This window comes from Manis pentadactyla, chromosome 16, assembly GCF_030020395.1.
Source record: "Manis pentadactyla isolate mManPen7 chromosome 16, mManPen7.hap1, whole genome shotgun sequence".
In the NCBI taxonomy this organism is placed as follows: domain Eukaryota; kingdom Metazoa; phylum Chordata; class Mammalia; order Pholidota; family Manidae; genus Manis; species Manis pentadactyla.
Window position 1 is genome coordinate 32,459,524 of NC_080034.1, and position 24,267 is coordinate 32,483,790.

The window sequence follows — 24,267 nt, forward strand, 5'->3', positions numbered from 1 at the left end:
GTGGCATCTTGCTTCACTGATGGACAGTGACTGCATTGGGGTATGGGTGGGGACTTGGTAAGATGGGTAAATGTAGTAACCACATTGTTTTTTCATGTGAAACCTTCATAAGAGTGTATACAATCATACCTTAATAAAAAAATAAAAAGAAAAAAAAAAGAAAAAGGCACTCATTTTCTAAAATACATGATTTAGAAAACTGGCTCCCTCCTTGAGCACCAGGTTCCCTCAGCTGTTGCCCACAAGCCCACCATGGCCCCACCTGCCCGGGGCCCCTCCGAGCCCAGCCTGCCTCGTACCTGGGTGTGTCGCTCCTTTCAGACCGGGCAGTCGGCCCTCAGGGTCCATGTCGTGTTCCCTGTTTCTCCTTGCTCCCGTGGGTTTGCCCCAGCTCCCTGCCACCCCCTCACCAGCAGGGTCTCCCAGCATGCCACCCACGTCTCACTCTGCTGGGAGGGCCCATCTGTACCTCCACTGACTGAGCAATGCCATAGGACCCCATAAAGACTCTCTCTCTTCCTTCTGGTGTTGCGGGGTGTGACCTTCATCCCAGAGATGCTCCCCAGCCAGCCCATTTCACAGATGAAAAGCCTAGGCTTTGGGAGAATGGAATGAACTCTTTGTTTCAAACCCCACAGCTAGTTCAGGGTCACAGTGGGGCTGCGCTTGGGAAGGGGTGGGGTTTCGTGAGCAGCCAATTCTGTGAGCCCTGTTCCAGCCTCCCCTGCTCAGGAGGCCCCTCCCCTCTTCATCAGAGCCTTTATTCCACCCCAGGCAGGGTAAGAGATTGGTAGGAGAAGGAGGTGGTCAATGTGAGGCTGACAGTACACGATTCCTCCGCTGAACCTCCCATTCAGCCTGCTCCTTGCCCTGTGCCGTGATGGCCCCTGGTCTCCAAGTCCCTCAAGGGCAGAACCCCAGAGCATCTTGTTGCTGTTCTGTGTTTCTCAAGTGATAATTATATGTATAAAATTCGACTGCTTAAACCGTTCAGGATTAATCGGCACCAACACACAGAAATGTGCCTTGCCTGTAATTAGCGATTCCCTAGCAAATGCATTTTGCAAAATAGCACTTGATTTTAATAACAGGCTGTTAGTATTAGAACACCGTGCCATTTTATTTCAAATTGTCAAAGAAGCCCCCTCTCTCTGGCCGCTCCAGCCTCCATTCACAGGTGCCTTGGGCTCCAAGTCCTGGTTGGGGGTCCTGGTGCCTCTGGGAAGGGGGTCTTAGTGTTGTCCCTGGTTCTGGCCCTTTAAACAACCCCTGCCCCCACTCCCTCAGGATGCACCCAGATGCCAACTGCTGGCAGACTGGAGCAGCCCCTTCTCTCCCTCTCCCCTCTACTCCATTAGCACTTGACTTCACCTGCAGTGTCCTTGCCTGCTCTCTCTCTCCTTCCTCTCTGACTCAAGTTCTCTCTCTCTCCTGTGACAGTGGCTCTGTGTCTTTAAAGGCCTCAGTGTCCATCTCCTCCCTGCATCTCTATGGTCTCCCTCCTGGTCTCTGTTTCCATGCATGTAGCAGGCTGGTTTTCTAGCTTTTTGCTGCCTTTGCCAGAACCGGAGCAGCTATTCCCCTGGCCCTTGGTGGCTGGGCACTGTCGCTCTGAGGAGACTCCGAGGGAGCGGGAGCATGGGGTTGGCATACACACCCTTGGCCAAGCACCTGCCACTGGAGACCTGGCAGACAGATGGGTGGGGATGGGGAGGTGGGGGGCCGCAGCGTGGCAGCTGCCTGCCTTCCTCTCCCTGCTGCTACCCTGCCCCAGCCTCCAGAGGCCCCTCTTCTTGCTGGCACTGCTGTGTCCCACAAAGCAGGCTGCTTGTCCTCAGAGCACATGGACAGCAGAGCCATAATGAGACTTTCTTGGTGGCAAGGAGGGGAAAGAAGAAGATAGCTGAGGTGCCTCTGGGTGGGTCAACAAATGGCTGGGTGGCGGGGTGGGACCCAAGGCTGCAAGGAAGGGGGCCTGTCCTGCAATGACAGCATGATCCCAGGTTGTCTTTTCTACCCCCACCCTGGGACTGACCCTCCTCCTATTTTCCTACAGCCTCCAGCCAGTCGCCCAATCTGAAGACCAGTGCATCATCTGTGATTCATCTGTCTGCCCTCCTCTCCAGTCCCTGTCCAAAGCTGCCCACCCTCCCTCTGTGCTCCCATCCTCACCTGCTTCCTCACTGCTGTCAGTCAGAACTGTGGTAGCATTTCCACTTGGTTAGCCTTCCTTTCTCTTGCTGACCTCTTCTCATGGCTACCAGGGGCTTCTATCTAAAACCAAAGCCAGGTCTCATTGCCATGCTATTTAAAAGCCTTTAAAGGGTCTCTACCATGTGAGCATAAGGCCCAGACTCCTCCAGCTGGCCTACCTGCCTTTGCAGCCCCATCTCCTCCCTGTGTCCTACACACCCTTTATACTCTAGATCTGCCAGACTATTCCCAGGGCCACTGTATTTTTGTGCATGCTGTTCCCTGTCTCCTAAAAATGCCCATCCTTCTCTCTTCTTCTCTAAAAAATTCCAGTGCCTAGAATAGTGCTTTGCACATAATATGTGCTCAATTAGTATTTGTTGACTGACTGACAGACCTTACTTGTCATCCAGTCCTGGTTCAAATGTCTTCTTCTCTGGGAAGCCTTTCCTACCTGCCCTAGACTTACCTGCATCTCCTGTGTGTTATTAGACTACCTTTTATGTATCACTTTTCCTACCTGAAACGAAGAAGGCCTGTTGAATCTGTCAGGTGTTGCTGCCTAACAACCTTGTATCCCAGAGAGCAGCCAGGTTAAGTTGTGCTTGACTGGAGAGGCTAGGCTGCGCAGCTCCACTCCCGTGTCCCCCACCCAGCTCCTGGGACCAGTGGGCTAGCACAGGCGTGCTCCTGGCCTGACAGTGGCAGAGGCATAGGAAGGCAAGAGGAGCCATAAGGCCTCTTGAAGCCTAGGCTTGGACTGGCATAGTATTAGTCCACCTTATTCTATTGGCCGAAGCAAGCTGTATGGTCAGATCCAAAGTCAAGGATGGGGCGTTATGCTTGCCCCTTTACAGGAGGCACTTCTAAGTCTTAGGGCAGAGAACGTAAATAAATGCAGGGTTTGGTGGGCAGATCTGGGCCCACACTTGTGTTTGAATCCTCATCTCCCTGCCTATCAAGACAGACATGTCATTCCACCTCTCTGACCCTCAGTTTCCTTATTTTTCAAGGGTTGTTATAAGAATTCGAACAATTAATGCATTCCTTCCCTCAGTGTGCGTTTACCGAGCACTTACTAGGTGTCAGACCCTGTTGTAAGCACTGGAACGGAACTGATATACATGTAGAATGCTGAGTTCAGTGTCTGGCCCAGGTAGTGTGCCCCATTTCCCTCCCCAACACCCTGCAGGAGAGGTACAAGTCCCCTGATTAACATCCACTGGGGGTCCCCATGGGCGGGCCCTGCTCAGATCTCCACCTGCCTCTCCCCACTGCTCCCCTGGAACTGCTCAGGGCAGCCACCCCGAAGGTGCTGGACTCTGCTGCCCCCATGCTGTCCACGTCCATTTCCTCGCCCAGAATACCCTCACTCCCTTTACCTGACTAATCCCTGCTTCCTCCCCCGGCCCCAGTTCAGACCTCACTTCTCCCGGGTCATGCTCACCACCTGCTCTGTAATTAGGTGAATCTTCCAGGGTAGACCCGTTCATCTTCAGGTCCTTAGAGCCTGGAATTCAGCAGGTATTCAGAGTAAGCACTGAGTAAATGGATCAATGAGTGTATCCTGAATTGTCTTATCTGCACAGGTTCATGGAGGGGTCCTGTGGGGCCATCAGTGAAAGACATTAGAAATGATCCCAGCTGTTTTTCATTGAACGTTTATTAGACTGGGCTTGGGAGTGTATTGGACAAAGACTGTGTCCCTGTTTGATATCTGTGTTCAGCAGATCACTTAGGGAGGGCAGCAGAAAAGGAAGTGAGTGTGCTGGTCTAGCATCAGGCCACCAGAAGATCTGGGCTCTACCCAGATCTAAATCTGGATAAGCTCAGCAATTTTCATCATTTCCTGTGTGTCAGTATCCCCCTCTGGAAGGTGAGTTTGTGGTAATGCTGGCTTCATAGGGCTGTCAGAATAATTCATTACACAAATATTTATTGGTCACCAACTAAGTGCCAGTTACTGGAGAGAGAGAGAGCAGTGAACAAAATAAAATCTGCAAGGGATCAAATAAGATGCTGCATAAACCATGCTTGGCACAAAGCTGAGTTCATAGTACACACTTAGGAAGGGTTCACAATTGTTCCTGTTGTCATCTATTCCAATCCTCTCATTTGACAGATGAAGAACCTGAGACCCAGAGAGGGTGAGCCATTCACCCATGGTCACACAGTAAAATCAGGAACAGGACTGAGACTAGCAAGCAGGTTGCCTGATGCCCAACTGGGGCTCTTTGTACTTTACCATCCGCTTTGACTTGGAGAGGGGTCAGCTGGGAGATGAGCCCCCAAAAGGAGGCAGGGTGGGACTGGCCTGATTTGCACTTCCTCCCTCTTAGCTCTTGTGGGCCTTGATTGAGTGATTTAATTTCTGTTGTCATCACCCAGTTGTCTGCACGAATAGAGCAGAGATAATCCCAAAGGGCAGCTAATCCCCAGCTCTGCCACTTACACTGTGCCTCGCGTGTGTGCTGCTGCCGGTGGGTATGAGAGGGAGGCTGCTAACTGACCCCCCTAGTGAGACTTTGCACAGACTGGTAAGGAAATGAGCCCACGCCCTGCAGGTGCAGGTGCCCAGGCGGTGGGGAGGCGTTCTGGGCTGGGGGTCTGGCTGGGATGAAGTGGCCATGATAAGCAGGGAAATTCACATGGAGAGCTGCCTCTGCAGTGGAAGGAGACCTAAAGGGCCTGTCTGCCCCTGTCCAGGGTCTGTGTCAGAGAGAGGGCCTGGCACCCTGCCCAGAGTGAAACTCCAGGGGAGCGGCATGATTTTTAATTTTAAGGATCTGAAATTGGATCAGTGGGCAGGCGTGCATTTTAGGAGAGATCTGCCCCCTAAATCAGTTCCCCCCATCCTGAGCTTTCTGTGTCTGTGCGACCAGGGCCCTCTACTCAGAACCAAGCCTCATTCCCCATGTGTCACAGGGTAGGGCTAAACATGGTTCTCACTCTCTGATAATTTGACTTGATAGCAAGGCCCTTGGAAGACCTCGTGTCAAGTCAGTTGAATGGATTTCGGCTGGGATTGGGCACTTGGTAATCCAGGGTGGGGAGGGAGTACTGCAGCCAGACCAGGTCTTTCAGAACACCTGGGTGGCCATGCCCCGTTGTCACAGGCAGGACTTGCCCGCAAGTCCTGGAGCGGAATCTAAGCCCCGCATGAGCAGCGATCTTCTTCTGGCTCATCTGTCAGTATACCCCAGCACCCAGAAGAGGGCCTTGCACACAGCAGCCGCACAGGACCCACGGCTGTGGAAGGAGGAAAGAACTAACTGAACACAGGTGAGCTGTTCCCAGCCCCTGGGCCCTGTCTTTGCCCTTTTCTCAGAGGAGGGGCTCCAGAGAGCTGGAGGGGTCTTCCCAACATGGCCCAGCAAACAGGGCTCAGACTGAGGACACACTCATCCCCAGTGCTCAAGGGAGATTCTTCCTCTCCTGAACACCCCATGACCTTCCAGGCACATGGAGACTTGAGTGGGATTAGCTATGACTGCTATGTAGGGCGCGTGGGAGATCGCAGTGGTGAGAGGAGTCAGGGAGCCTGGACTGGCACCTGTCAGCAAGACAGTGGGCAGATGTGAGGGGGAGAAACCCTTTGGCGGATAATTTCTTAATTAGGAAAACAGGTGGCATCGACCAGTGATTCCTACAAATTAAATCAGGTGACCTCCTGCTCAGCCTCCCACAGTGGTGTGTGTGCAGAGCCTCACTCTGCCTCCACACTGCTGAAATCTGCGTCTTTCTCTCACTGTCCTTGTTCCTGTTTCTTGGTGGGTATTTTGGTCCCTGTGCAGTCTGCTCGGTGACCGTCCCAGACCTGCCCTGTATACATGGTTTTGGTGCAGATACTAACAAGGGCTGGGGTTTATTCAGCCTCTGTGGGGACCGCCACAGCCCTCAGAGGACCCGGATGGAGCAGGGCCATGTGCCTTCTCTAATGCCTGGGAGACAATCAAAATTCAGACCATGCTTGGTCATTGTTCCCAGCCTGCCCACTAGGAGGTGCCACACTGGGTTTCTTATTTGGGTTCCCTTAGGAGCAGAGCCTGCGCAAGGATCTGAGTATAAGATGTTTATGTGGGAACTGGGTTCAAGACCCACTGATGGGATGTGAGGAGGGGAGGGAGGTGATACAGGGTAGGAAATAAAGCCTGGGTTTTCAAGTCACTTAACCTCCTGTGGTAGCTGGAGATTAATGTAGCTGGGGAATCCTGGGATCCAGTGTAGACGCAAGCCTCAGAATTGCACCATTTGAGTGGGGGTGCACCGGGTATTTGCGCCCTATTCCCTAGGCACTGGTGGGGACCTCTTGCCTTGGGGCTGGGGAGTGTCAGTCCCCTGGCACTTTGGGTCTACCACGTGGACAGGAAAGTGGCTTTGGTATGAGAGCAGCCCTCAGGTGAAAGATGCAGGTGTGGCCGTGGGGGTTGGGCACACACACAGAAAGGGCAGGGGCGCACGGGCAGGCAGCACACCTCCATGACTGTGACCCTCAGGCTCCCGCTTTTCACCCCAAATCTCACTGAATCACACCTTCTGCTTATTTTTCTCTGGGGCTGCTGTTTTCAGGGACTGGGTCAGCACAGTTTTCCAATCTGGAGGTCTTTTCAACATGCAGTTGAGGAAGGAGATACTAGCCACGATGTGTACAAAACTCCCCAGCTGGCTTCCCCAGGCTTCTCCCTGGCCCCCCCTGCCCCACCTTCCCTGACTGTGCTCCAGAAAAGCAAGCTCGTTTTAGCATGCGTCTGAGTGAGGCCACATCAGGAAGGTAAGGCCGAAGTCAAAATAAACTGACTTCAGGATGCCAAAAAATAAAAGGCTTTTAGGTTACCTGCTGTTGGGTTAGGCTATCTCTGTGGAGAGTGCCCATGGCCCCCTGTTCACCTGCTGTGGGCCCCGCAGGCAGGGGGCTGCCCAGATGGCTGGCCAGAGAGGGGCTGCCTCTGAGGAGTTCTAGGAATGGGGCCTTTAGCCAGAAACCGAAGGGACAGGGTTGCATAAGGAAGAAGTAACCCAGTTTGGGGAATGGGAACTTCTGGCAGCATTTCCCCCAGTCAGCTGCTTGTCCAGGAAGCTCGTAGGGATCACGAGGCTGTGGGGTGAGATAAATGAAAAAGTTGTACAGTCAAATTAGTTTGAAAATGCTGCAGTTGACAAAGTTGGAAGGTTATTTGCTGTAGACTGCCTCAGCTCCTTTGCTATGTAAATCAGCTTTGTGATTTTCCAAAAAAGGAACATGGTGTGTACGTATCTGCATAGTATGTATGCATGTACCTAGATGCGTGTGTGTGTCTTTGCTGAAACTGTTTGGATCACAGAACCCTTTCTGTCACGTGGAGTTCCTAGGACTCGTGCGAGTACCCTGCGGAGCAGTCTTTGGGAAAGCCGTCTGGCATTCTTCCAAAGCTTTTTCATGCCCGTTCTCATTGCATCTTATTAAAAACAAACCAGGACCGTGTCACTCCTCAGCTTCAGATCGTCAAGGCGCCACCAGCCAGCCTGTGGGGCAATGCTCTAGCTTGGCGTGCTGGCCCCTTGTGACCTGGCCGTGTCCCCTGCTCTTGGCAGCTCTTTGGGCACCCCTGAGCTTTCAAGCCTCTAGACCTGGCACCCATTGCTCCCCGGGCCAGGAGGGGCTTCAGTCTGCCCCCCTTCTGCTTGGTGAGCTCCATGTTTCAAGACAGCCTCAACATGGCTTTGGGGAAGTTTCCCTGCTCTTGTTGCCAGTAAGGCCTTCCTGCCACTCTGAACAATTGCAGCCCCTGCCCCCAGGGCCCCCTCTTCCCCTCCCCCCTGGCTTTTCTCTCCTCGGCCCTTACAGCCTCTGCACAGACTGTATCACAGACCTTATTTCCTTGGTTTACCATTTGCTCTCTGTCTCCTGCATCCAATATTAGGCTCCATGAGGGTAGGGGTCACTGACCCTGCCGGTCTCCATTTCCAGGGCCCAGCACATAGTAGGTGATCCAACATATTTGTTCAATGAGAGGATGTGGTAAGTACATCCATAGCCGTTCTTCTTAACGTCTTCGATGCACAATTGTTACCGAACGCTTGGGCTTGCAAACAGATAATGGCCTCTGCATCCTGCCTCTCTGGCACACTGGCTCCTCCAGGGAACCTGCTCTGGGCCCCACCTCTGTGTCCCAACAGTTGACAAGTCCCTGTCCCTGAGGACATGCTAAACAAATGCCTGTTCGAAGCATCAGTCTGGATTTTTATAAACAAACACCAGCTCTCTGGCTGATCTGAGAGACAGAGGCCTTTTGTGGGCCCCTGTCTGCATCCAGCCCAGGGGCCTCTCTTTTTATTTTTCTCTCGTCTCCCTGGCTGACAGTTGTCCCACCGTGTGGGAATGCTGTCTGGAGTTGATTTCTTCCTACATAAAGGTGGTGAGGATTTTCAGTCCCCATTTTCTCTTGGCATAAAGGGCAGGGCCTCCTCCCATGGGTCTTTCTTATTCCTGGTTGGCTCAGAAAGTGAGTCTAGAAGCTGTGGGGCCACGCGAAGGATCCAGGGTCTGCTCTGCTCACGTGCAGTGCAGCTGAGTCCCTATCTGCCAAGGGAGGGAATCCAACAGAGCTGAATGGAGCCCAGAATGCCCTCCTGGCTGGAGTCTGCCAGTCCTGGAGGGTGGGCCCTGTCCTGCGGGAGCAGACAGACTGCCTTTGCCACCAGGTGTGTCTGAGATACTGAAGGAGATACTACAACATTTCATTGACTCTAACACCTTTGATTAGAGGATAGACTTATTTTTTGTATCCCTAAGAAAGAAGTGTCACTGCTGACCAAGCCTTGGCATGGCATTGGCTGTAAGACACTTTCCAATTTAAGATGTTGAAATAACCATCTTAGGATTGAAGGATGTGGCACTGCTGTCCATAGGAAATGGGGGCAGCGGGAGGTCAAGTCCTCGCCTGGGCCCATGATGAGGAAGACTCGAGGTCTTGGGTTTTGCAGGACAGCCCAGAGGTGTGGTCTCCTCTCCCGGTAAGGGACGTGTGCATGAGATCTGGTCTGCTGGTGGGGGCTTGGAGACTGTGGCTAGTCTGCACAGGAAGCTGGTCATGCTGTGTGAATCAGTGCCTTGGTGATCTGGGTCCTAAGAATTAAAAGTCTGACTTCAGCCAGAATCGTCTTCTCTTGGGAGTCTGTTAACCTGGGCCTTTTGAAATGACTCTTCACCACCCCTCACCTACCCCCTTGCTCTTCTCTGCATGTAGCTGCCCTCCTTGTCCCTCTTTCCGCCTTCTGTCCCCTCATTCCTCCTCCTTTCTCTCTGTCTCCACCTGTCCTTCCTTGTCAGTGACAGAATTATTGAAACCTATACCCCTTGTATTTCTCCTTTAGGGAAAACCCTGTTCTGGCTGGAAAGGATCGTTGTATTAAAACCTTGGGTCATATATTCCTTCTTCCCCCTCACCCTCCTCCTCCTCGGCAGGAACTGGCTAGATTTTCTCCCCCGCTACATATGGTTCTCAGTCACCCTCTGGGTGGCGTTCTCCCTCTCCAATCTGTCTCACATACTTCCTGAAACACCCATCAGGCCTCCTGTCAGAAACCTGTGCCTCCCTCCTGCCCTGGAATCCACAGGCAGGCAGGATGGCATGGGACCAAACTCTTGCCCAGGAGTTGGGTGGCCTGGGTGCAAATCCCCTGGCCGATTACCAGCCTTCTGCTGCCCCACTTCCTGTGGATGCCAGGCCACGTTCCACCCACCCCAAGGTCTTTAGAGGTTGGAACGCATCCGGCCATGCACAACTTCATTAGCAGCAACATTTCTTTCTTGGGGACACCAAACTGATTGTCCATCTCTAAAAAGTCTTAGATTTAATGAAATGTTGTAGCATCTACTTCATGAGTTATGAGGATTAAATTACCTAACACGTGCGCAATGCTTAGCCCAGTACCTGGCACACAGGGGTGCCCCATAAATGTTGCTATTATTATTGGCTCAAGAGTGAACTCCGTGTGACCTTCATGTTTCCTCACCATCCCCCCCATTGTCCCGGCTAGGGGGCATGGTGACTGTTCTCTCTGCCCTGCTGCACCAGGCTCTCTTGGCCTTCTGCCCTGGGGCCTCCTCCATCCCCTCCACTACCCGTAATAGTTCCACGTTTCCTTCTTGCAAAAAGGGATTCCTGACCACACTCCGGCTTGCCTCTCTACCCACAGTTAGCCCCCCAGCTGGCATTGACCTCTGTGTCTGGCATCATTTTCCTTTCCTTTTGCTGTGGAAGTCCATCTTCCTGACCCTCCTGACCAAGTCCTGTCATTGTCACAGACAGTCTCCCTGCACTCTGCCCGCCACTGTCCTGGGCGTGAATAGAACATCAAAGCAGCCACCCAATCTGAAAGAGCATCACTGTCTGCCCGTGACCCTGCTTTCATGTCCTCCAGCGTGTTGCCCAGCCTGGTGTTGCAGGCTTGTAGCTGTTGATTTATTATTGGTTTCCCATGCTAGGGTGTAAACTCCTGGGGCAGTGGCCTGCTTATCTCCCTCATCACTGTGCCCCCACACCAAGCCAGGGCCTGGCATGATGTGGGCGCTCAATACATACAATGCAGGATTAATACTCACTTTCTTACTCACTGACTGGTGATTGCTCGGATGTTTGTGGGACTAATATGCACGTTCTTACTCACCAACTGACCAGCTGACAGCAGGTGGAGGGTTTGGATATGGGGGTGGGGGTGACCCAGCTCCCTGCGAACTGAAGCTCATAGATCAGGAAACATGGACTCCAGACCACCAGGGGAGTTATTAGAAATGTATCTTTACAAAATCCCTTCATGGTAGATGAAGGAACAGGCCTGAGAAGCCAAACTATGTACTGTAGGCATGTGGCTTAAAAACTTCCTTGACCACATCCCATAGTAATTCATGCACTTCACATCACAACCCAGAGCTCACTTGCGCGCACACACATGTATGCTCACCCCTTACTCTGGGCAGTGCACTTTCTTGTCTGTGCCATTTTATTCCACTCTCTGCTCTTTCATTATGCTTTAATGCCAGGCACAACCCACTACACTGAGTTCATGGCCCACAAATGGGTCACAACCCCACCTCTGGGAAATGTGTCCCGGTATCGCAGAGCTACTGAAGGTGACCATCAGCCCAGGCTTGCTGGACCAAAGCCTGTGCTCTTTCCAATGAGCAATCCTGCCTGGAAAAACACAGGCAGAAACTCACGTGTATTAAGAGAGCAAGATTATACTTAGAAAGCAAGTGGGAGGTTCTAGCAGAGCTGGGGAAGGAAGCTGTGGGGGTGTCCTCCCAGCTGGGTCATTCAGGAAGAGAGCCCACTGGCCCGTGGTAGGTGCTCTGAAATGTCTGAATGAGAGAGTAGGTGAGTGAGTGAAGAGCCCCCTGCCCCACCCTCCCCCAATGAGGGCCCTGCAGGGGGAAGAGAACCTCATTTTCCAGGGAGAAGCAAAGGCACAGAGGAGTAAGGCAACTTGCTCAAGGTGGCCTACCTGCTTGTGGTGGAGCAGTATTTACATCTAAGTGGGCTCCAGAGCCCATGCTGCCGGAGGCCTGGGGAGGGGCAGAGCCTCCCTGGGCACAGGGGAGATACCTGGGTCCTCTCCAGCGGGTCCCCACCCCACTGTAGGACAGGCCCCTCTGCAGACCTCCATACCTCCTGCATGTGCTAACAGCCTGGCAGCATGGCAAATGGGCAGCTAAACTAGGAGGTGTGGGGTGGGAGACAGACAGAGAGGGGGCCCTCGAATGGGGCAGGGCGGAAAGGCTGGGCTGGGGGCCAAAGCCTGGCTCTGCCCCTTCCTGGTGGCATGTCCAATGGCAGGAAAAACAATAGCTGTTAAAAATGTTAAAATGTATAGATTTTCTAGGTGCCAGCACTGCGTTGATGATCAGATCCAAGCCTGGGAGAAAGGCGGGAACTCAGAGGGTGGGCAACTAGCCCAAGGTATCAGCTAAGGAAGGGACAGAGCTGTTGGGGCACCACCTCAACCCAATTCCTGAATCTCTGCTCTCACCCCCCTGCTGTCCTGCAGGTTCCTAGCCTGCTCCATGCCTCAGTTTCCTCACCTTTCCAGTGGGGAGATAGGCTTCTGCCTTCAGGACAGTTATGATGGCTGTCAGGTGTCTGGCTCCTAAAAGGTCTGCAATGTTTGTTAGCCATTATTCATCTTACTATCATTGTGGCATCAGAATCAGAATGCCTGGCTCTAGGTGTGACTTGAGGTTTCATTAGATTCAGAGAGAACCTGAAACTTTTCACGGGCTGAGCCATTTATGAGCAGATCATTCCGAAACAACTTAGAGACATGGCCAACAAGACGAGTCAAAACTAAATTAGGTGTCACCAGCATTTTTTGTCACTTGCAATGAGCCGGGCACGGGGCCGGGCATTTTCTCCCTTTATGTCCTCATTTCCTCTTCAAAACAAGGAGTGAGAAACATCATTCCACCCAGTTTTCAGAAGAGAAAACTAAGATGCAGAGGGTCTCAAGAAACTGCCCAGACTTACGAGAGGCCATTTGGCATTCTGTCCAAGAGCGGGGACTCTTTGTGGCCCCCATCCTCAGCCAGCTGTGTTGCTGACCTTCTCTGAGCCTCAGCTCCTGAAGATGGAGGCTGTTGGGAAGATTAAAGGAGATGCTGTGTGCTCGGGGTGGAGTGCATCTCTGACACAGAGCAAACACTCGGTAAATGATAGTAAGCAAAATCCCAGCTGTGTTTTGTTAGGGAATAATAGAATCAGGGGAGAACCCCTCTTTGGACCGTGAATTAAACCAAGGCAGTGCTCGTCTGGCCCAGGGAATAGGTGGACGTATCAGTGAGCCCTTATTAAGAGCCTACCGGGCTTGGGAGGAGTCTGGGCTCTTCTGTTGAGGCAGAGACATTGAGTGGAGCTACACAGACGTCCAGCTCCAGCCCCCGACTCCAAACCCAGGACTCAGGGTGGTCCCCCCTGTACAGGATCCTGCCACAGTTCATTATCATTTAGACACCATCACCTGGCTTATCAGTGCCATGCTTTCTAAATTAAGAGTGGCACTTGATCTGTTTCGTGCTTTATAATTTGAAAACAACATTCCCCTTTAAAGTATAAAACTTAAAAATTCTGTGGCCTTCCCTTTCAGCTCCACATCCCAACCAAGCAGATTAGGGACAGCTCCTCCCATGTGGCATCTGAGCACTCTGAGTCTCAGAGAGTGCGCGTGAGTTGCCTGAACTCCCCAGACTGGTTTCAGGAAGTGTGGGGCTGGAACTCTGATCTCGGAATCAAGGGATTCTTATCACCCTGTCCTCTGCTCCTTCTCAAAGGGAGGTATGGCTAACCTTAGCTTTGGGGCAGTGACATCTTGGAAAAGGAATCTTCTAATAGGGCGGAGACAGCGTGACTCTGCAGCTGGGGGCAAACTGACTTCCAGAACATAGAGGAACTCACCTGGGATCTGCCAGCAGCCTATCGCTTTCCCAGAGCCCAGACACACCTTACTTGAAATCCCAAGTGCCAAGTGAATGAAATGACAAGTTAAACTTGGAGAACAATCCCGGGCTCTACTCTCATCCCAGCTTTATAATTTTAGAATACACAGGATGCCGGGTTGGCTCCAGTGCACACTGTTTCTGAGTGTAGCTTTTTTTTTTTTTAAATAGTTTCATTCATGCTTCAGAGAGCTAGCAGATTCATTTTGGTCAGAAGTCTGCCTTCAGTCAAGTTCCTGTGCACATCTCTGCATGAAAAGAGACCAAAAATGTATCTGGGTGGCTTTCATTCTCATTGGCAATTGGCTGGATAAGACCATGGTGGATTGCCAGGTTCCGCTGGAAAACATCTTATCCTCAGAGAGAGGAGGCTGGTTGTCTGCACCTGCTCCGATGTCGATTATGCATGTGGCCTTGAGTCAGGCATCTCACCTTCATCCTGCATCTCGTGGTGAGGGAGCTGGAATAAGATGCTCTCTAAGGTGTTGTAGAAATGGATACAGTTCCAAGCAGTACCCAGGCCCCTTGAAAGATCTGGGTCCATCATAAGGGGGCCCTTAGAGCTCAGGCCAAGCCTGCAGGATCCTGGATATTGAGAGGGGAAATAACTTGGGGGCATTTGTTTCAGCGGCCGCTTGGCCACACCCTTTAATGTCTGGGTCATTTAGGTCCTACACCCCTTCACATACCTATGATTCTGGGGCCTCTAGCGGCCCAGCTGGCAGACACGGCCGTGCTGAGGAGTCTGTCCTGGAGAATCACAGCTTGAAATTAGGAGGCATGAAATTATGACTGTGGGGCCGGGGGCGACATAGGTCATCCCCATACGAGGTGAAGTCCCACTGCCAGCCCCTCTGAGTGCCACCCCAGAGGACACCAGCCCAGGCTGCCCAGTGATCCCAAAACAGAGCCCTGTCACTCAGAGCCCCTGGGGGTGCCAGATTCGCTTCCCTCTTCCCACCCAGGCAAGGGAAGGCTTTTGTGTGGCAACTTCCTGATTTCACATTTTAATTTTCAAAAAGGAAATAAATTTTCTCCAGCCATAGCTGTAATTGACTTTGGAGTTGTGACTTCATCATGCAAATGGTTATTTGTGGACTTTTAGAAACCTGCGTTGTGGAGTGAAATTACATACTTAGAGACTTCCGAAGCCATGGATTACGTCGCAACAGATCCTAATGATTCTCTGGGTGCCATTAGGATGTAACGTGAAAATGCGTATTTGAGGATGATTAAAAAGCAAATGAACATGCAGGTGAGATTCCTTGTAGAAGGTGGTGGTTGGACTCACTGCGAGGCTATTTTCTCATGTTAGGGATCTCACTGACCAGCCCACCGCCCCTGCCCCTGCAGAGCCCTGGGAGGCCCTGCTGGCAGGTTATAAACAATCACAGACAACTTGTAGGGACAGGAACTCTAGCTTTGTGTAGGGTTTGAGACTCTGGTTTCAGACTCAATGCTGCCACTCACATATTGCCAATGTGCCTTTGGTCATTGTGGCTCATACAATGTGAAATGGAGTACTAATATCAAATATGATTCTTTATATAAAAGAGCTTTAGAAATTACAAAGGGCTTAGAATTGTAAAGGAGAGTAGACTTGTCCTGACTCCCTCCATGTCTGTTTCTCTGTCTTGGTGAAAGCAGGTGCCTTCTGTCTGGGCTGTAGGCTCAACCTCGCAGGGTGGCTGTCCATCAACATTTCTGGCTTGTGGTCTTCCTACCTGCATTGTCCTTAGCTCAGGCAGATTTCTATGGGAAGGGGGCTCTCAGTTACCCATAGCTCCACAATGTGCTTCCTCCTTAATTCCTATTTCCTCTCTCATAAATGGATCGTTACCATTCTGATTTCCTCACAAGCCCACTTCTTTAGTATGACAGTAGCACTTTAGTGTGGGTGAAGTGGTTAGAGACACACTTCACTGAGCACTTTGTATGCATGAGACACTGTGCTAAGCACTTGCAATGTCTTGCATCTCATTTAACATTTATGATAGCCTTCTGATTTTGCCAATTTACAGATGAAGAAACTAAGATTCAAAGAAGTTAAGTAACATGCCCAAGGTCACAAAGCTAAGTGACCAAATCCAGGACCTATTGCAAAATTCCAGCTCTCAACCTTTAGCTCTAGGGCCTCTTGGTGGGTTGGATGCACAGCCAGCTATGGATGCAGTTCTCTGCCAGCCTTCCTTTCTGTGCACATCTAGTCTTTCCTTGCAAAGGCCCTCACCCCAGCCCTGAGTGCGGTCATCCTTGGTCCTGGACTACTTCCTGCCCCTTAATCCCACATTCCCTCCAGCAACTACCCCTACCTTTCTCCACCTCTGCACAAACGTCTTAGAGTCGGTGCTCTTCTCTAGCCCCCTCCCTTAACTTCTACATCCACTCAGAACTGCCTTTCACTCTGCCTTCTGACAGAATCTCCAGCACCTTCCATGTCTCTAAATCCAGTGGACATTTTAAAGTCCTCTTTCTATGTGACTTCGGAGAGCTTTGACCCTACGGCCCACTCCATCCTTCCTTGTATCCTCCTTCACCTTCACCAATGCACCTGTCCAGGTTTTCCTCTGGAATCTTTGGCCGCGCTCTTACAGACTCACTGGTGTCTGGGCTCCACAAGGCCAGGCCTACTGCCCTCTCCCTAGGTGAGCTCATCCGGGCTCGGCCTTCATCTCCTGTCTGCATGTGAACTGTCTGCAGATACGTGTCTCCTAGCAAGACCTCTCTGTTGGGCCCCACACCTGTATATTCAGCCGCACCTGTTCTTTCAGCTGCCTGCTCAGCATCTCTCCTGGGTGTCTCCAAGGTGCCCCACACCCCCTGTCCACATGGAATTGTGGCCTTCTCCAGCATGGTGGCCTTCCAGGATTCTCTCCTAGCTAAAGGCACCGCCGTCCTCCTGCTGCACAAGCAGGAAGCTGAGGGTCTTTGTCAGCAGTCCCCTCCACTCCTGCTCTACAGTCAATCCATTACTGCCGGGTCATTTTCACCTCTCAGTTAGCTTCTGGACTCAGGCACTTCTCTTTTTCTCCTCCTTTAGCCCTCTTGATGGGTGTTGCAGTACCATGCCCGCTCAATCCACTTGCCACACCACACGTCATGCCCCCATCCCGCACCCCACTGAGAACACTGTGCTGGTTTCCTGTTGCTTTGAGGTCACTTCTCAAATCTGTGTCATGGCCCTCAAGGCTGGGCACATCTGCCCCCCTTCCTTGTCGCCCACCCTCTTCCCCCTCTCGCTGTCTGGGCTCGAGCCACAAGGCCCTATGTCCTCTCGGTCCCCCTCATGGGCTTGCTTCCTCTGTAGTCTTGGAACATGCTGTCCTCTCCGCAGGGAACATTCTCTCACAGCTTATGTACCCACCCAGGCCTGATCTTGCTCCTTTGTTACTTTCTCTGATAGAACCATGGGCCCTGCCTTCAGAACACTTCCTCGGTCTGTAAGCCTGCCCCCTGGTGTGCTGGTTGACTATTTCTGTCTTCATCTCTGGACTCAGCTGCATGGGAGCAGACACCACCTCAGGTGCCCCTCCCACCATCCCGGTACCTAGCACAGCCACGGAGCATTTAGTCTTCACTCCTCAGATACCTACCGAGGCCCTAGAGCTTCATCACTGCTCTGGGCTGTGGGGCACATAGTGTAACAGAATGGACACATAGCTGGGCTCAAAGAACACCTGTCAGCCATGAGTAAAGGTTCATTTTGTGCCTTACTTCCAGTTCCCTCTACCCCATTCCTCCAGGACCGGCAGCTGGAGGGACAGGAGGGGATGCGGCTGGCCTCCTATGGACACGGGCAAGTATTTTCCAAGGGCTGGTAGCTGTAGCCCTTTCTTTTCAGATTGGTCCTGACAGCCCACAGGCTTCCATTCTGCCTCTGAAATTCCTCCCTTCCTTCAAGTCTTCCCTGAAGCCCTAGGGGTGACCCTCACCCCACAGCTCTTGGTGCACACCCTGTGCCCAGGGTGTCTGAATGCTCTGTGGTGTCTTCTATTGTAAGCTGGCCCCACACAACTCGCTGAAGCTTTCTGAGCTTTGGCTTCCTCATCGGGGAAACAGGGGTGACCACAATCCACTATAGGGTCGCTATAGGTGGGAATTAATGAAGTTGTATGTGCAACAGTATGTCTATCTGAGCCCGCTGGGCCCTTACAAATGGCAAGGTTGCTATTGTTACTGTTTTGTCACTTAACACTCTACATAGTTCTATTTGCACATAGTCGCTTCTGTCTCCTGAACAGGTCACACCCTCTCTGGATCTCTACTGGGCTCAGCACAAGGCCAGTCATGTAGAATCAGGGTGCACTCAGTGAGGGAACCTCAGATAAAACCCACATACACAAAGCAGAAGGTTCAGACTCCCCAGAGTGCCTCTTTGCCCCCCGATTCTCAGACTCCACTCCCCTAGGACCCAACCCCCAATTCCATGAGGGTTTCTGCCCTCACCTTGCCACACTCATAAGGACACCTGGTCTCAAGTTTACATGGTCCCTCTGAAGGAGACCCCCAAGCCAGAGTACTGGGGGCAGAGACAGCATGTTGGTGCAGGACTGAGTCTACACTTTGGAGTATTCTGGCCTAAAGCATCCTAGATTCACACAATTTAAAAATTGAATCTGATTGTTTAAAAACCAACGCTTATTGTAGAAAATTCAGAAAATGTAGTTAAGTATAAAATATTACCCATAATCCCATTCATTCTAGATAATTCTATTAACATTTTGTTTTCTTCCAGTCTTTTTAAATGAAAATATTATATATAATAGTAAATAATATTTAGATTATGTTAGACATATATAGACACATATACATACATATACACATATATATAATTTATTTATCTATATCCATCTGTATATATATAGAGAGAGATTCAATTTTTTTCATTTAACATTTTATGGTGTTCATTTTCCCATGACATTAAATCTTTAAATACATCATGTTTAATAGTTTCACCTGTACTATCAGTAACATCCTAATCAATAGAGTGATTTTTGCTCAACATGGAGAATGGGGAAAAAAGGGAGAAATGAACAAAGGATAAAACCAACCACCACTCAGAGTTCACATATTCAGGGATAACACAGTTGGCATTTTGGTGTATGTCCTCCCTATACATGTTCTTTCCAAACCTGTACATACTAGTTTTGATGGTATCAAGTTGCGCCTAGTCTTTGAGGCCTGCAGCTTTTCTTAGAAGTAGGTAATGACTATTCCCCAGGATTGGTGACAATTCTTGTACTTGTTTGTCATTGTTCCTCATGGCTGCAGCCCAGGACATGGTCCAGATACTCCCCTGATGCCTAATGGATGGACCTCTAAGGTTCCTTCCATTTTTTATCATTATAAACAACACTGGGGTGGACATCCTCGCAGGAAAACCTTTGTGCACAGCCGTGATCATTTCCTTATGCGCTGCTGCTCTCACTCCCCTCCAGAATATTTGAAGGAAGGAGTATTTACAAAGTCATGGGCAGAGTTGACAGGGTTAATAAGGATGTTGAGGCACCCAGAGGCTAGTGGTGCTGGGAAGCCACTAGCTTGCTCCCTGGCCTGAAGTGGTAAGCAGAGGAACCAGAGGGGGCTGCTGAACAGAAGTCCCCAACCACACTATCCTCCTGCCCTCTGGCTGCTGCTGATGCATCCCCGTAGCCAATGGCTGGAAATGAGAGGGCACGGGGCCTGAGGCATGCGGTCTGCAAGGCCAGCCTCCCGGGGCACAGAGCTGGGTGAGGATCAGGTGGGGCAAGCGGAGTGGTCTGCACAGTGGTGTCCCCTAGTCCACCATGTGGGGACCTGTAGGACTAGGAGGGTGTCATGCTTGGTCCATCCCACACTCAGGTTACCTGGAGAAGGATGGGAAGCAGACAAGACCCAACCTCCTCTGAAGGTATAGCAGGGCCTCCCCGAAGTGAACTCCATGCAGTAGTCTGATATGTAATATACAGACTTATGTAATCCTCACAACAGCCCTATGTGGTAGGTGCTATTGTTTTCCCCATTTTACAGATGAGGAAACAGAGGCACAAATAACTTTTAAAAAGCCTTGCCCCCACAACTGGCAGAAGGCAGAGCTGGTGTCTACCCTGTGTTGGCAGCTCCAGACCCTCCAGGCTGGCGCACCGCACCGCGTGGTCAGTGGGTCGCTCCTCTCAGGCTGGGCCTCCTGCAGGCGCAGCAGGTCAGCTTCCCCTCCACCTGTCCTTTAGACCACCCACACACTGGAACCTGAAGGGGAGTCCTGCAAAGCCCTAAATCCACTCCAATTGTATTTTCTCTCTATCCCTTGTAAAATAAAAATTGCTGAGCGCCGGCTATTTTCCCTGAAACTGTGTAGCAGAAATCTTCTCCTGGGCTCTGACCCTAGGAGTCAGCTTTCCACCCAAAGCACATCTTTACAGCCAAGTTATTTCTGATTCTTTAAAAGCAAAAGTGAAAAAAAAAAGTGTCTGGAAGGAGCAGTTTCTGTTGTAATGTAACGTCTCAGCAAAAATCCCTGGCCGCTGGGCCACACTTGGCTCCTGTCCAGATGGCAGGGGGCTGGAAGACGTCCTGAGCAGCAAGTGGGGGGCTCAAGGCTGCGGGAAGCTTCTGGCCCTTTAATTATTCCAGGGACAAGACAGAGACAGTGGAGATGATGTGGTGTTGAAAGGAAGCAATGCACACCAGGGAGAGGAATGGGCAATTTACAGATCTGACTTTGAACTTGGAGGGGCCCCACTCCTCATTCTGAGTGAGCTGCCTCCTGGCGTGCTATAAAAATGCTTTGACTTTGGATGTGTATTTAAAATCACCAAGAGCTGTGTGTGTGTGTGTGTGTGTGTGTGTGTGTGTGTGTGTGTGTGCACGCATTCAGCTGTTGGGCCCGTGTCTGTGCGTGTGCCTTTAAGGCTCTCTCATGAGGGCAGAAACCATGCTGGTCTTGCTCACCTGTGTATCGCCAGCACCAAGCATGCTTCCGGGAATGAAGCAGGTGCTCAATACATGTTTGTTTGGGGTCTGTTTGGGCACCTGCACATGAGCGAATAAGTCTGTGCAGGGCTCAGAGGGCACATGTCTTTGCATCTCTGTGGATGGTGCACCAGAATGTCAGCTCTGCAAGGGATCCAGTGACATACCCAGGTGCCGAACACATGGTGTGAGGCTGCATGTCCATGTGGGGGTCTCAGAGGCAGCCCAAATGTGAGTGTGTGCACAGTGTATAAGAGATACCAAGTGCGAGAACAGCTGCCTTTGGGTATCATGGTGCCTAGGAATGTCAGGGTGTGTACACATTTGGGAGCAAGTGTACAAGCTTGTTTGCTAAGACATGGGAAAAGACATATGTGCAGACAGCAACAGGGTTGGCAAATAGAAGCAGAAATGTCTGAGAAATATCTAGAAGTATCTTCATAATTGTGTCAGGATCCTCTTGTGCAGGCTCTGGTCTCTCTGCCCTTGGCTGTGGTGTGTATGGATTCTGGTTTAATTGTAGACCCTTCAGCCATGAACGCAGTTCAGGTTCTGACTAGGAAGGAGCAGAGATGACTTTGTGGCACAGACACTCCACTTCTCTGGCTGTGGAAGAGCCTTCCAGCTGTCTTCCATGTATCCACATGCTCACTGCCATTTTTTCTCCCAGTCTCTCCGGGCTTCTTTGACAGTGATGGAGCCTTTAGTGTGGACACAGTGCAGGTATAGGCACGCTGTCATCCAGTCCATGTCCCCTCCAGACAGTCTGGACCTTTCCCACTAGCCTTGTTCCCTTAGTCTCCCCTCTGGCCCATGGCTCTGGCTCCTCAGCACCCCTACAGGCCCCCCTGTAAGTGCTTCTCTCCTTCTTCAAGGTCAGTTCCATCTTTGGAGCTCCCAAACAGTAAGGATGATAAATGGATGCTATGACCTGTGACTGGGGAGGTGACATTTCCCTAGCCTTCCAAGAATCCCCTGTGTGCCCACAGTTGTTGTCCTGATCTTGCTGTTTTGATCATCCTTGCTTCTCGGGGAGCCCCAGACCATCTCTGCAAAGGCCATGCATCAATCCTGGGGAAGACAGGCAGGCACAGCTGGGGTGGGTGTGTTATGGAAAATCTAGGCCATCTGTGCCATAGAGCCTCCTCCATGCAGACATGGAAACTGAGGCATTGTCAGATACTCAGCTTCCTCTTCTCTCCCCATCCTTGTCCTATTATAAGTGCATCCTTTTCTGTTTCCCATAGATACGAGGTCACCTTGCATCAATGTAGCATAAGGACTTATTAGATGCTAACGTGGTAATGGGTGGCTCCCAGAAAAGGAGAAAACAGAGTGCTTCGTCGACTTCTGCTGGTAAACAAAGCCACAAGACAGGTTTAGAGGCAGGTGTCTTAGTCGGGGGGTTTGGAGAGAAAGCTGGGAGAACAAAGGCAGAGTGGGATGGAAGAGACCAGGAGAGTCCTTGGGATGAGTGGGGATTGACAAGGGCAACAGGTTGGGCCCAGTGGGCTTGGAGGAGAAGGGGTGCTGGGGTCCTCAGAGGGTAAGAACTGGGGAGTGGTCTGCTGGTCAGGGTCAGGGGTAGGGACATCCAGGGGAACTACCAAAGGGTTTCTAAGACTGGGACAAGGAGCAGAAGCAATGGTGCAAATGAAAGAACAAGGCTGCTGGGCTAGACGGCAGGGGGTGATGTGGCCAGAAGGGTCCCGCTTTGGGGGGCTACGAGCTCCTCTCCATTGCATGCCCCTTTCTGTAGTCATGTGGGCTGAAGCCTTGTGTGGTGCTTTACAAACTGCAAAGCTCCATCACATCTAATACTTCATACCAGGCCAGAGGCACATCAGGTGTGAGAATTCTTACTATAGATCGTAAGGCAGAGAGTAATTCACTGGCTTTTGAGGGCCAGTCAGCAAGGAACCAATCTAGGGCTGTTAGTCTGGTGTACTTCAAAAGCACCTACTGTGTGCCAGGTGCTTTCAGGTGCTGGGATTAGAGTCTGGAACCACACAGATGGAATCCTGGCCCTTAAAGATCTTATATTCTAGCAGAAGAAGTAGAGAATCACACACATACTCATCAGTAGGGTGCTTTTAAGTACATGTGAAGAAGATAAAATAGGTTAGTATAAGGGTGGTGGGAAGATGGTGGGAAGATGGTGGGACTTGGGGCTGGGCCCTTTGGCCAGGGCAATCAAGGGAGGCCTCTCAGAAGAGGTGACACATGAAATGGGATCCAAATGATGAGGGGTGGGCGTGTGAGGACCGGGGCAGGGAAGAAGGGTCTGAGCAGAAGGCGCACGTGCAGAGATCCCAAGACTGGGCTGAGCAGTGGGAGGGTGTGTGGGGCTTCCTGGCTGAGGGCAGGGCTGGGGAATGAGGCTGAGGGCAGAAAGGAGCTGAGTCACGCAGGACCCTGCAGACTGCTGCCGTGAGGATCCAGCTTCCATCCTCGGTGCAGCAGGAGCCTCTGAAAGGTTTCAGAACACTGCCCTGACCTGATTCCGGTTTAAATAGATCTCTCCCACTGCTCTGTGCAGGACAGATTGGAAGGGACCCAGAATTATAGGAGGATGCCGGCATCCGGGGACAGGCAATAGCAGTGGGGGTGATGAGAAGGGATTGGATTTGGGAGGCAGAGCCAACAAGACGTAGTGATGGGTGGGGTATTCCGTGTGAGGGTGGCCGAGGGTGCAGATGGTAGGGCATGTAAGAGATGGGAAAGGCCCCAAGGTGGGCAGATTTGGAGTGGGAAGAGGGAATTTATTGTTCTGCTTTAGTTCAAGATGCCCAGTGGACGTCCAAGTGGAGACGGCAACTTGGTTAGCGGGATGGGCAATTCTGGCAGAGTTCGGAAGTCAGGTCTGGGCTGGAGGTAAAATTTCAAGAGTCTGCATCAAACAGAAGGATATGACTGGATCTGACACCTGGGAAGAGGGTGTTGACACAGGGAGAAGAGGGCTGAAGGGCAAAGCCAGGGGCAATATGATGATAAAGGTCTGGGAGCCAGTGAAGGAGTAGAGAAGGGGCAACACATGAGCTTGGGGGTAAACCCAGAGAGCGGGAGCTCAGAACAGCATTTCAGAAATGAGATGGGGCCGCTGTGCTGAGGGCCAAGGAGATCTAGGTTTGGAGAAAACGGAATCAGCATTTGGCTCTGAGATGTGAAGAAGTCATTGGTGACTCTGATCAAAGCCCCTTCTATGCAGAGATGCGGATGAAGCAGGAGAGTAACTGAGTAGCAAATCTTCTGCTGGGGTTCAGGTGGGGCAAGAAAATAAAAAGGCTGGAAGTCAATGCAAAGTCAAATGAAAGGTTTTCTTCTAAGATGTAAGCTAGCGAGACACGTTTGTCAGTGGGAATGATCCAAAGAGAGGGACAGTGGTGATGCAGGGAACCTGGGGGATGAGTGCAGGAGAAGGTCCTTAAGAAGATGAGACCAGACGTGATCTTGTTCACCAGGGAGGGCTTGGTCTTAGAAAGCAACTGGCACCTTTGTTACCCAATTTAACTGAAGTGAAGATAGAATGTGAGAATAGATGCAGGTAGGTGGGTGAACTAGGAGTAGGAAGAAGAGACACGTCCCTGATTTCATTGATTTCTCTAGGAAGCATTCATCAACACTGTTGTTAGGTGAGGGGGTGCCAAGCAGAGAAA

At 51.3% G+C, this 24,267-nt stretch overlaps 1 protein-coding gene and 1 long non-coding RNA gene across 3 annotated transcripts in view; one reads left to right on the forward strand and one right to left on the reverse strand.

The window, feature by feature from the left end:
• LRFN2 (leucine rich repeat and fibronectin type III domain containing 2) overlaps positions 1-24,267 on the forward strand; it is a 176,956-nt gene that overhangs the window by 59,737 nt on the left and 92,952 nt on the right. The window lies entirely within an intron of this gene.
• On the reverse strand, positions 5,055-16,660 carry LOC130681308 (uncharacterized). The gene is made up of 3 exons (XR_008994357.1): positions 16,420-16,660; positions 7,028-7,288; positions 5,055-5,442 (listed from the first exon to the last, which is right to left on the reverse strand). It is a non-coding gene; the product is annotated as an uncharacterized LOC130681308 (long non-coding RNA).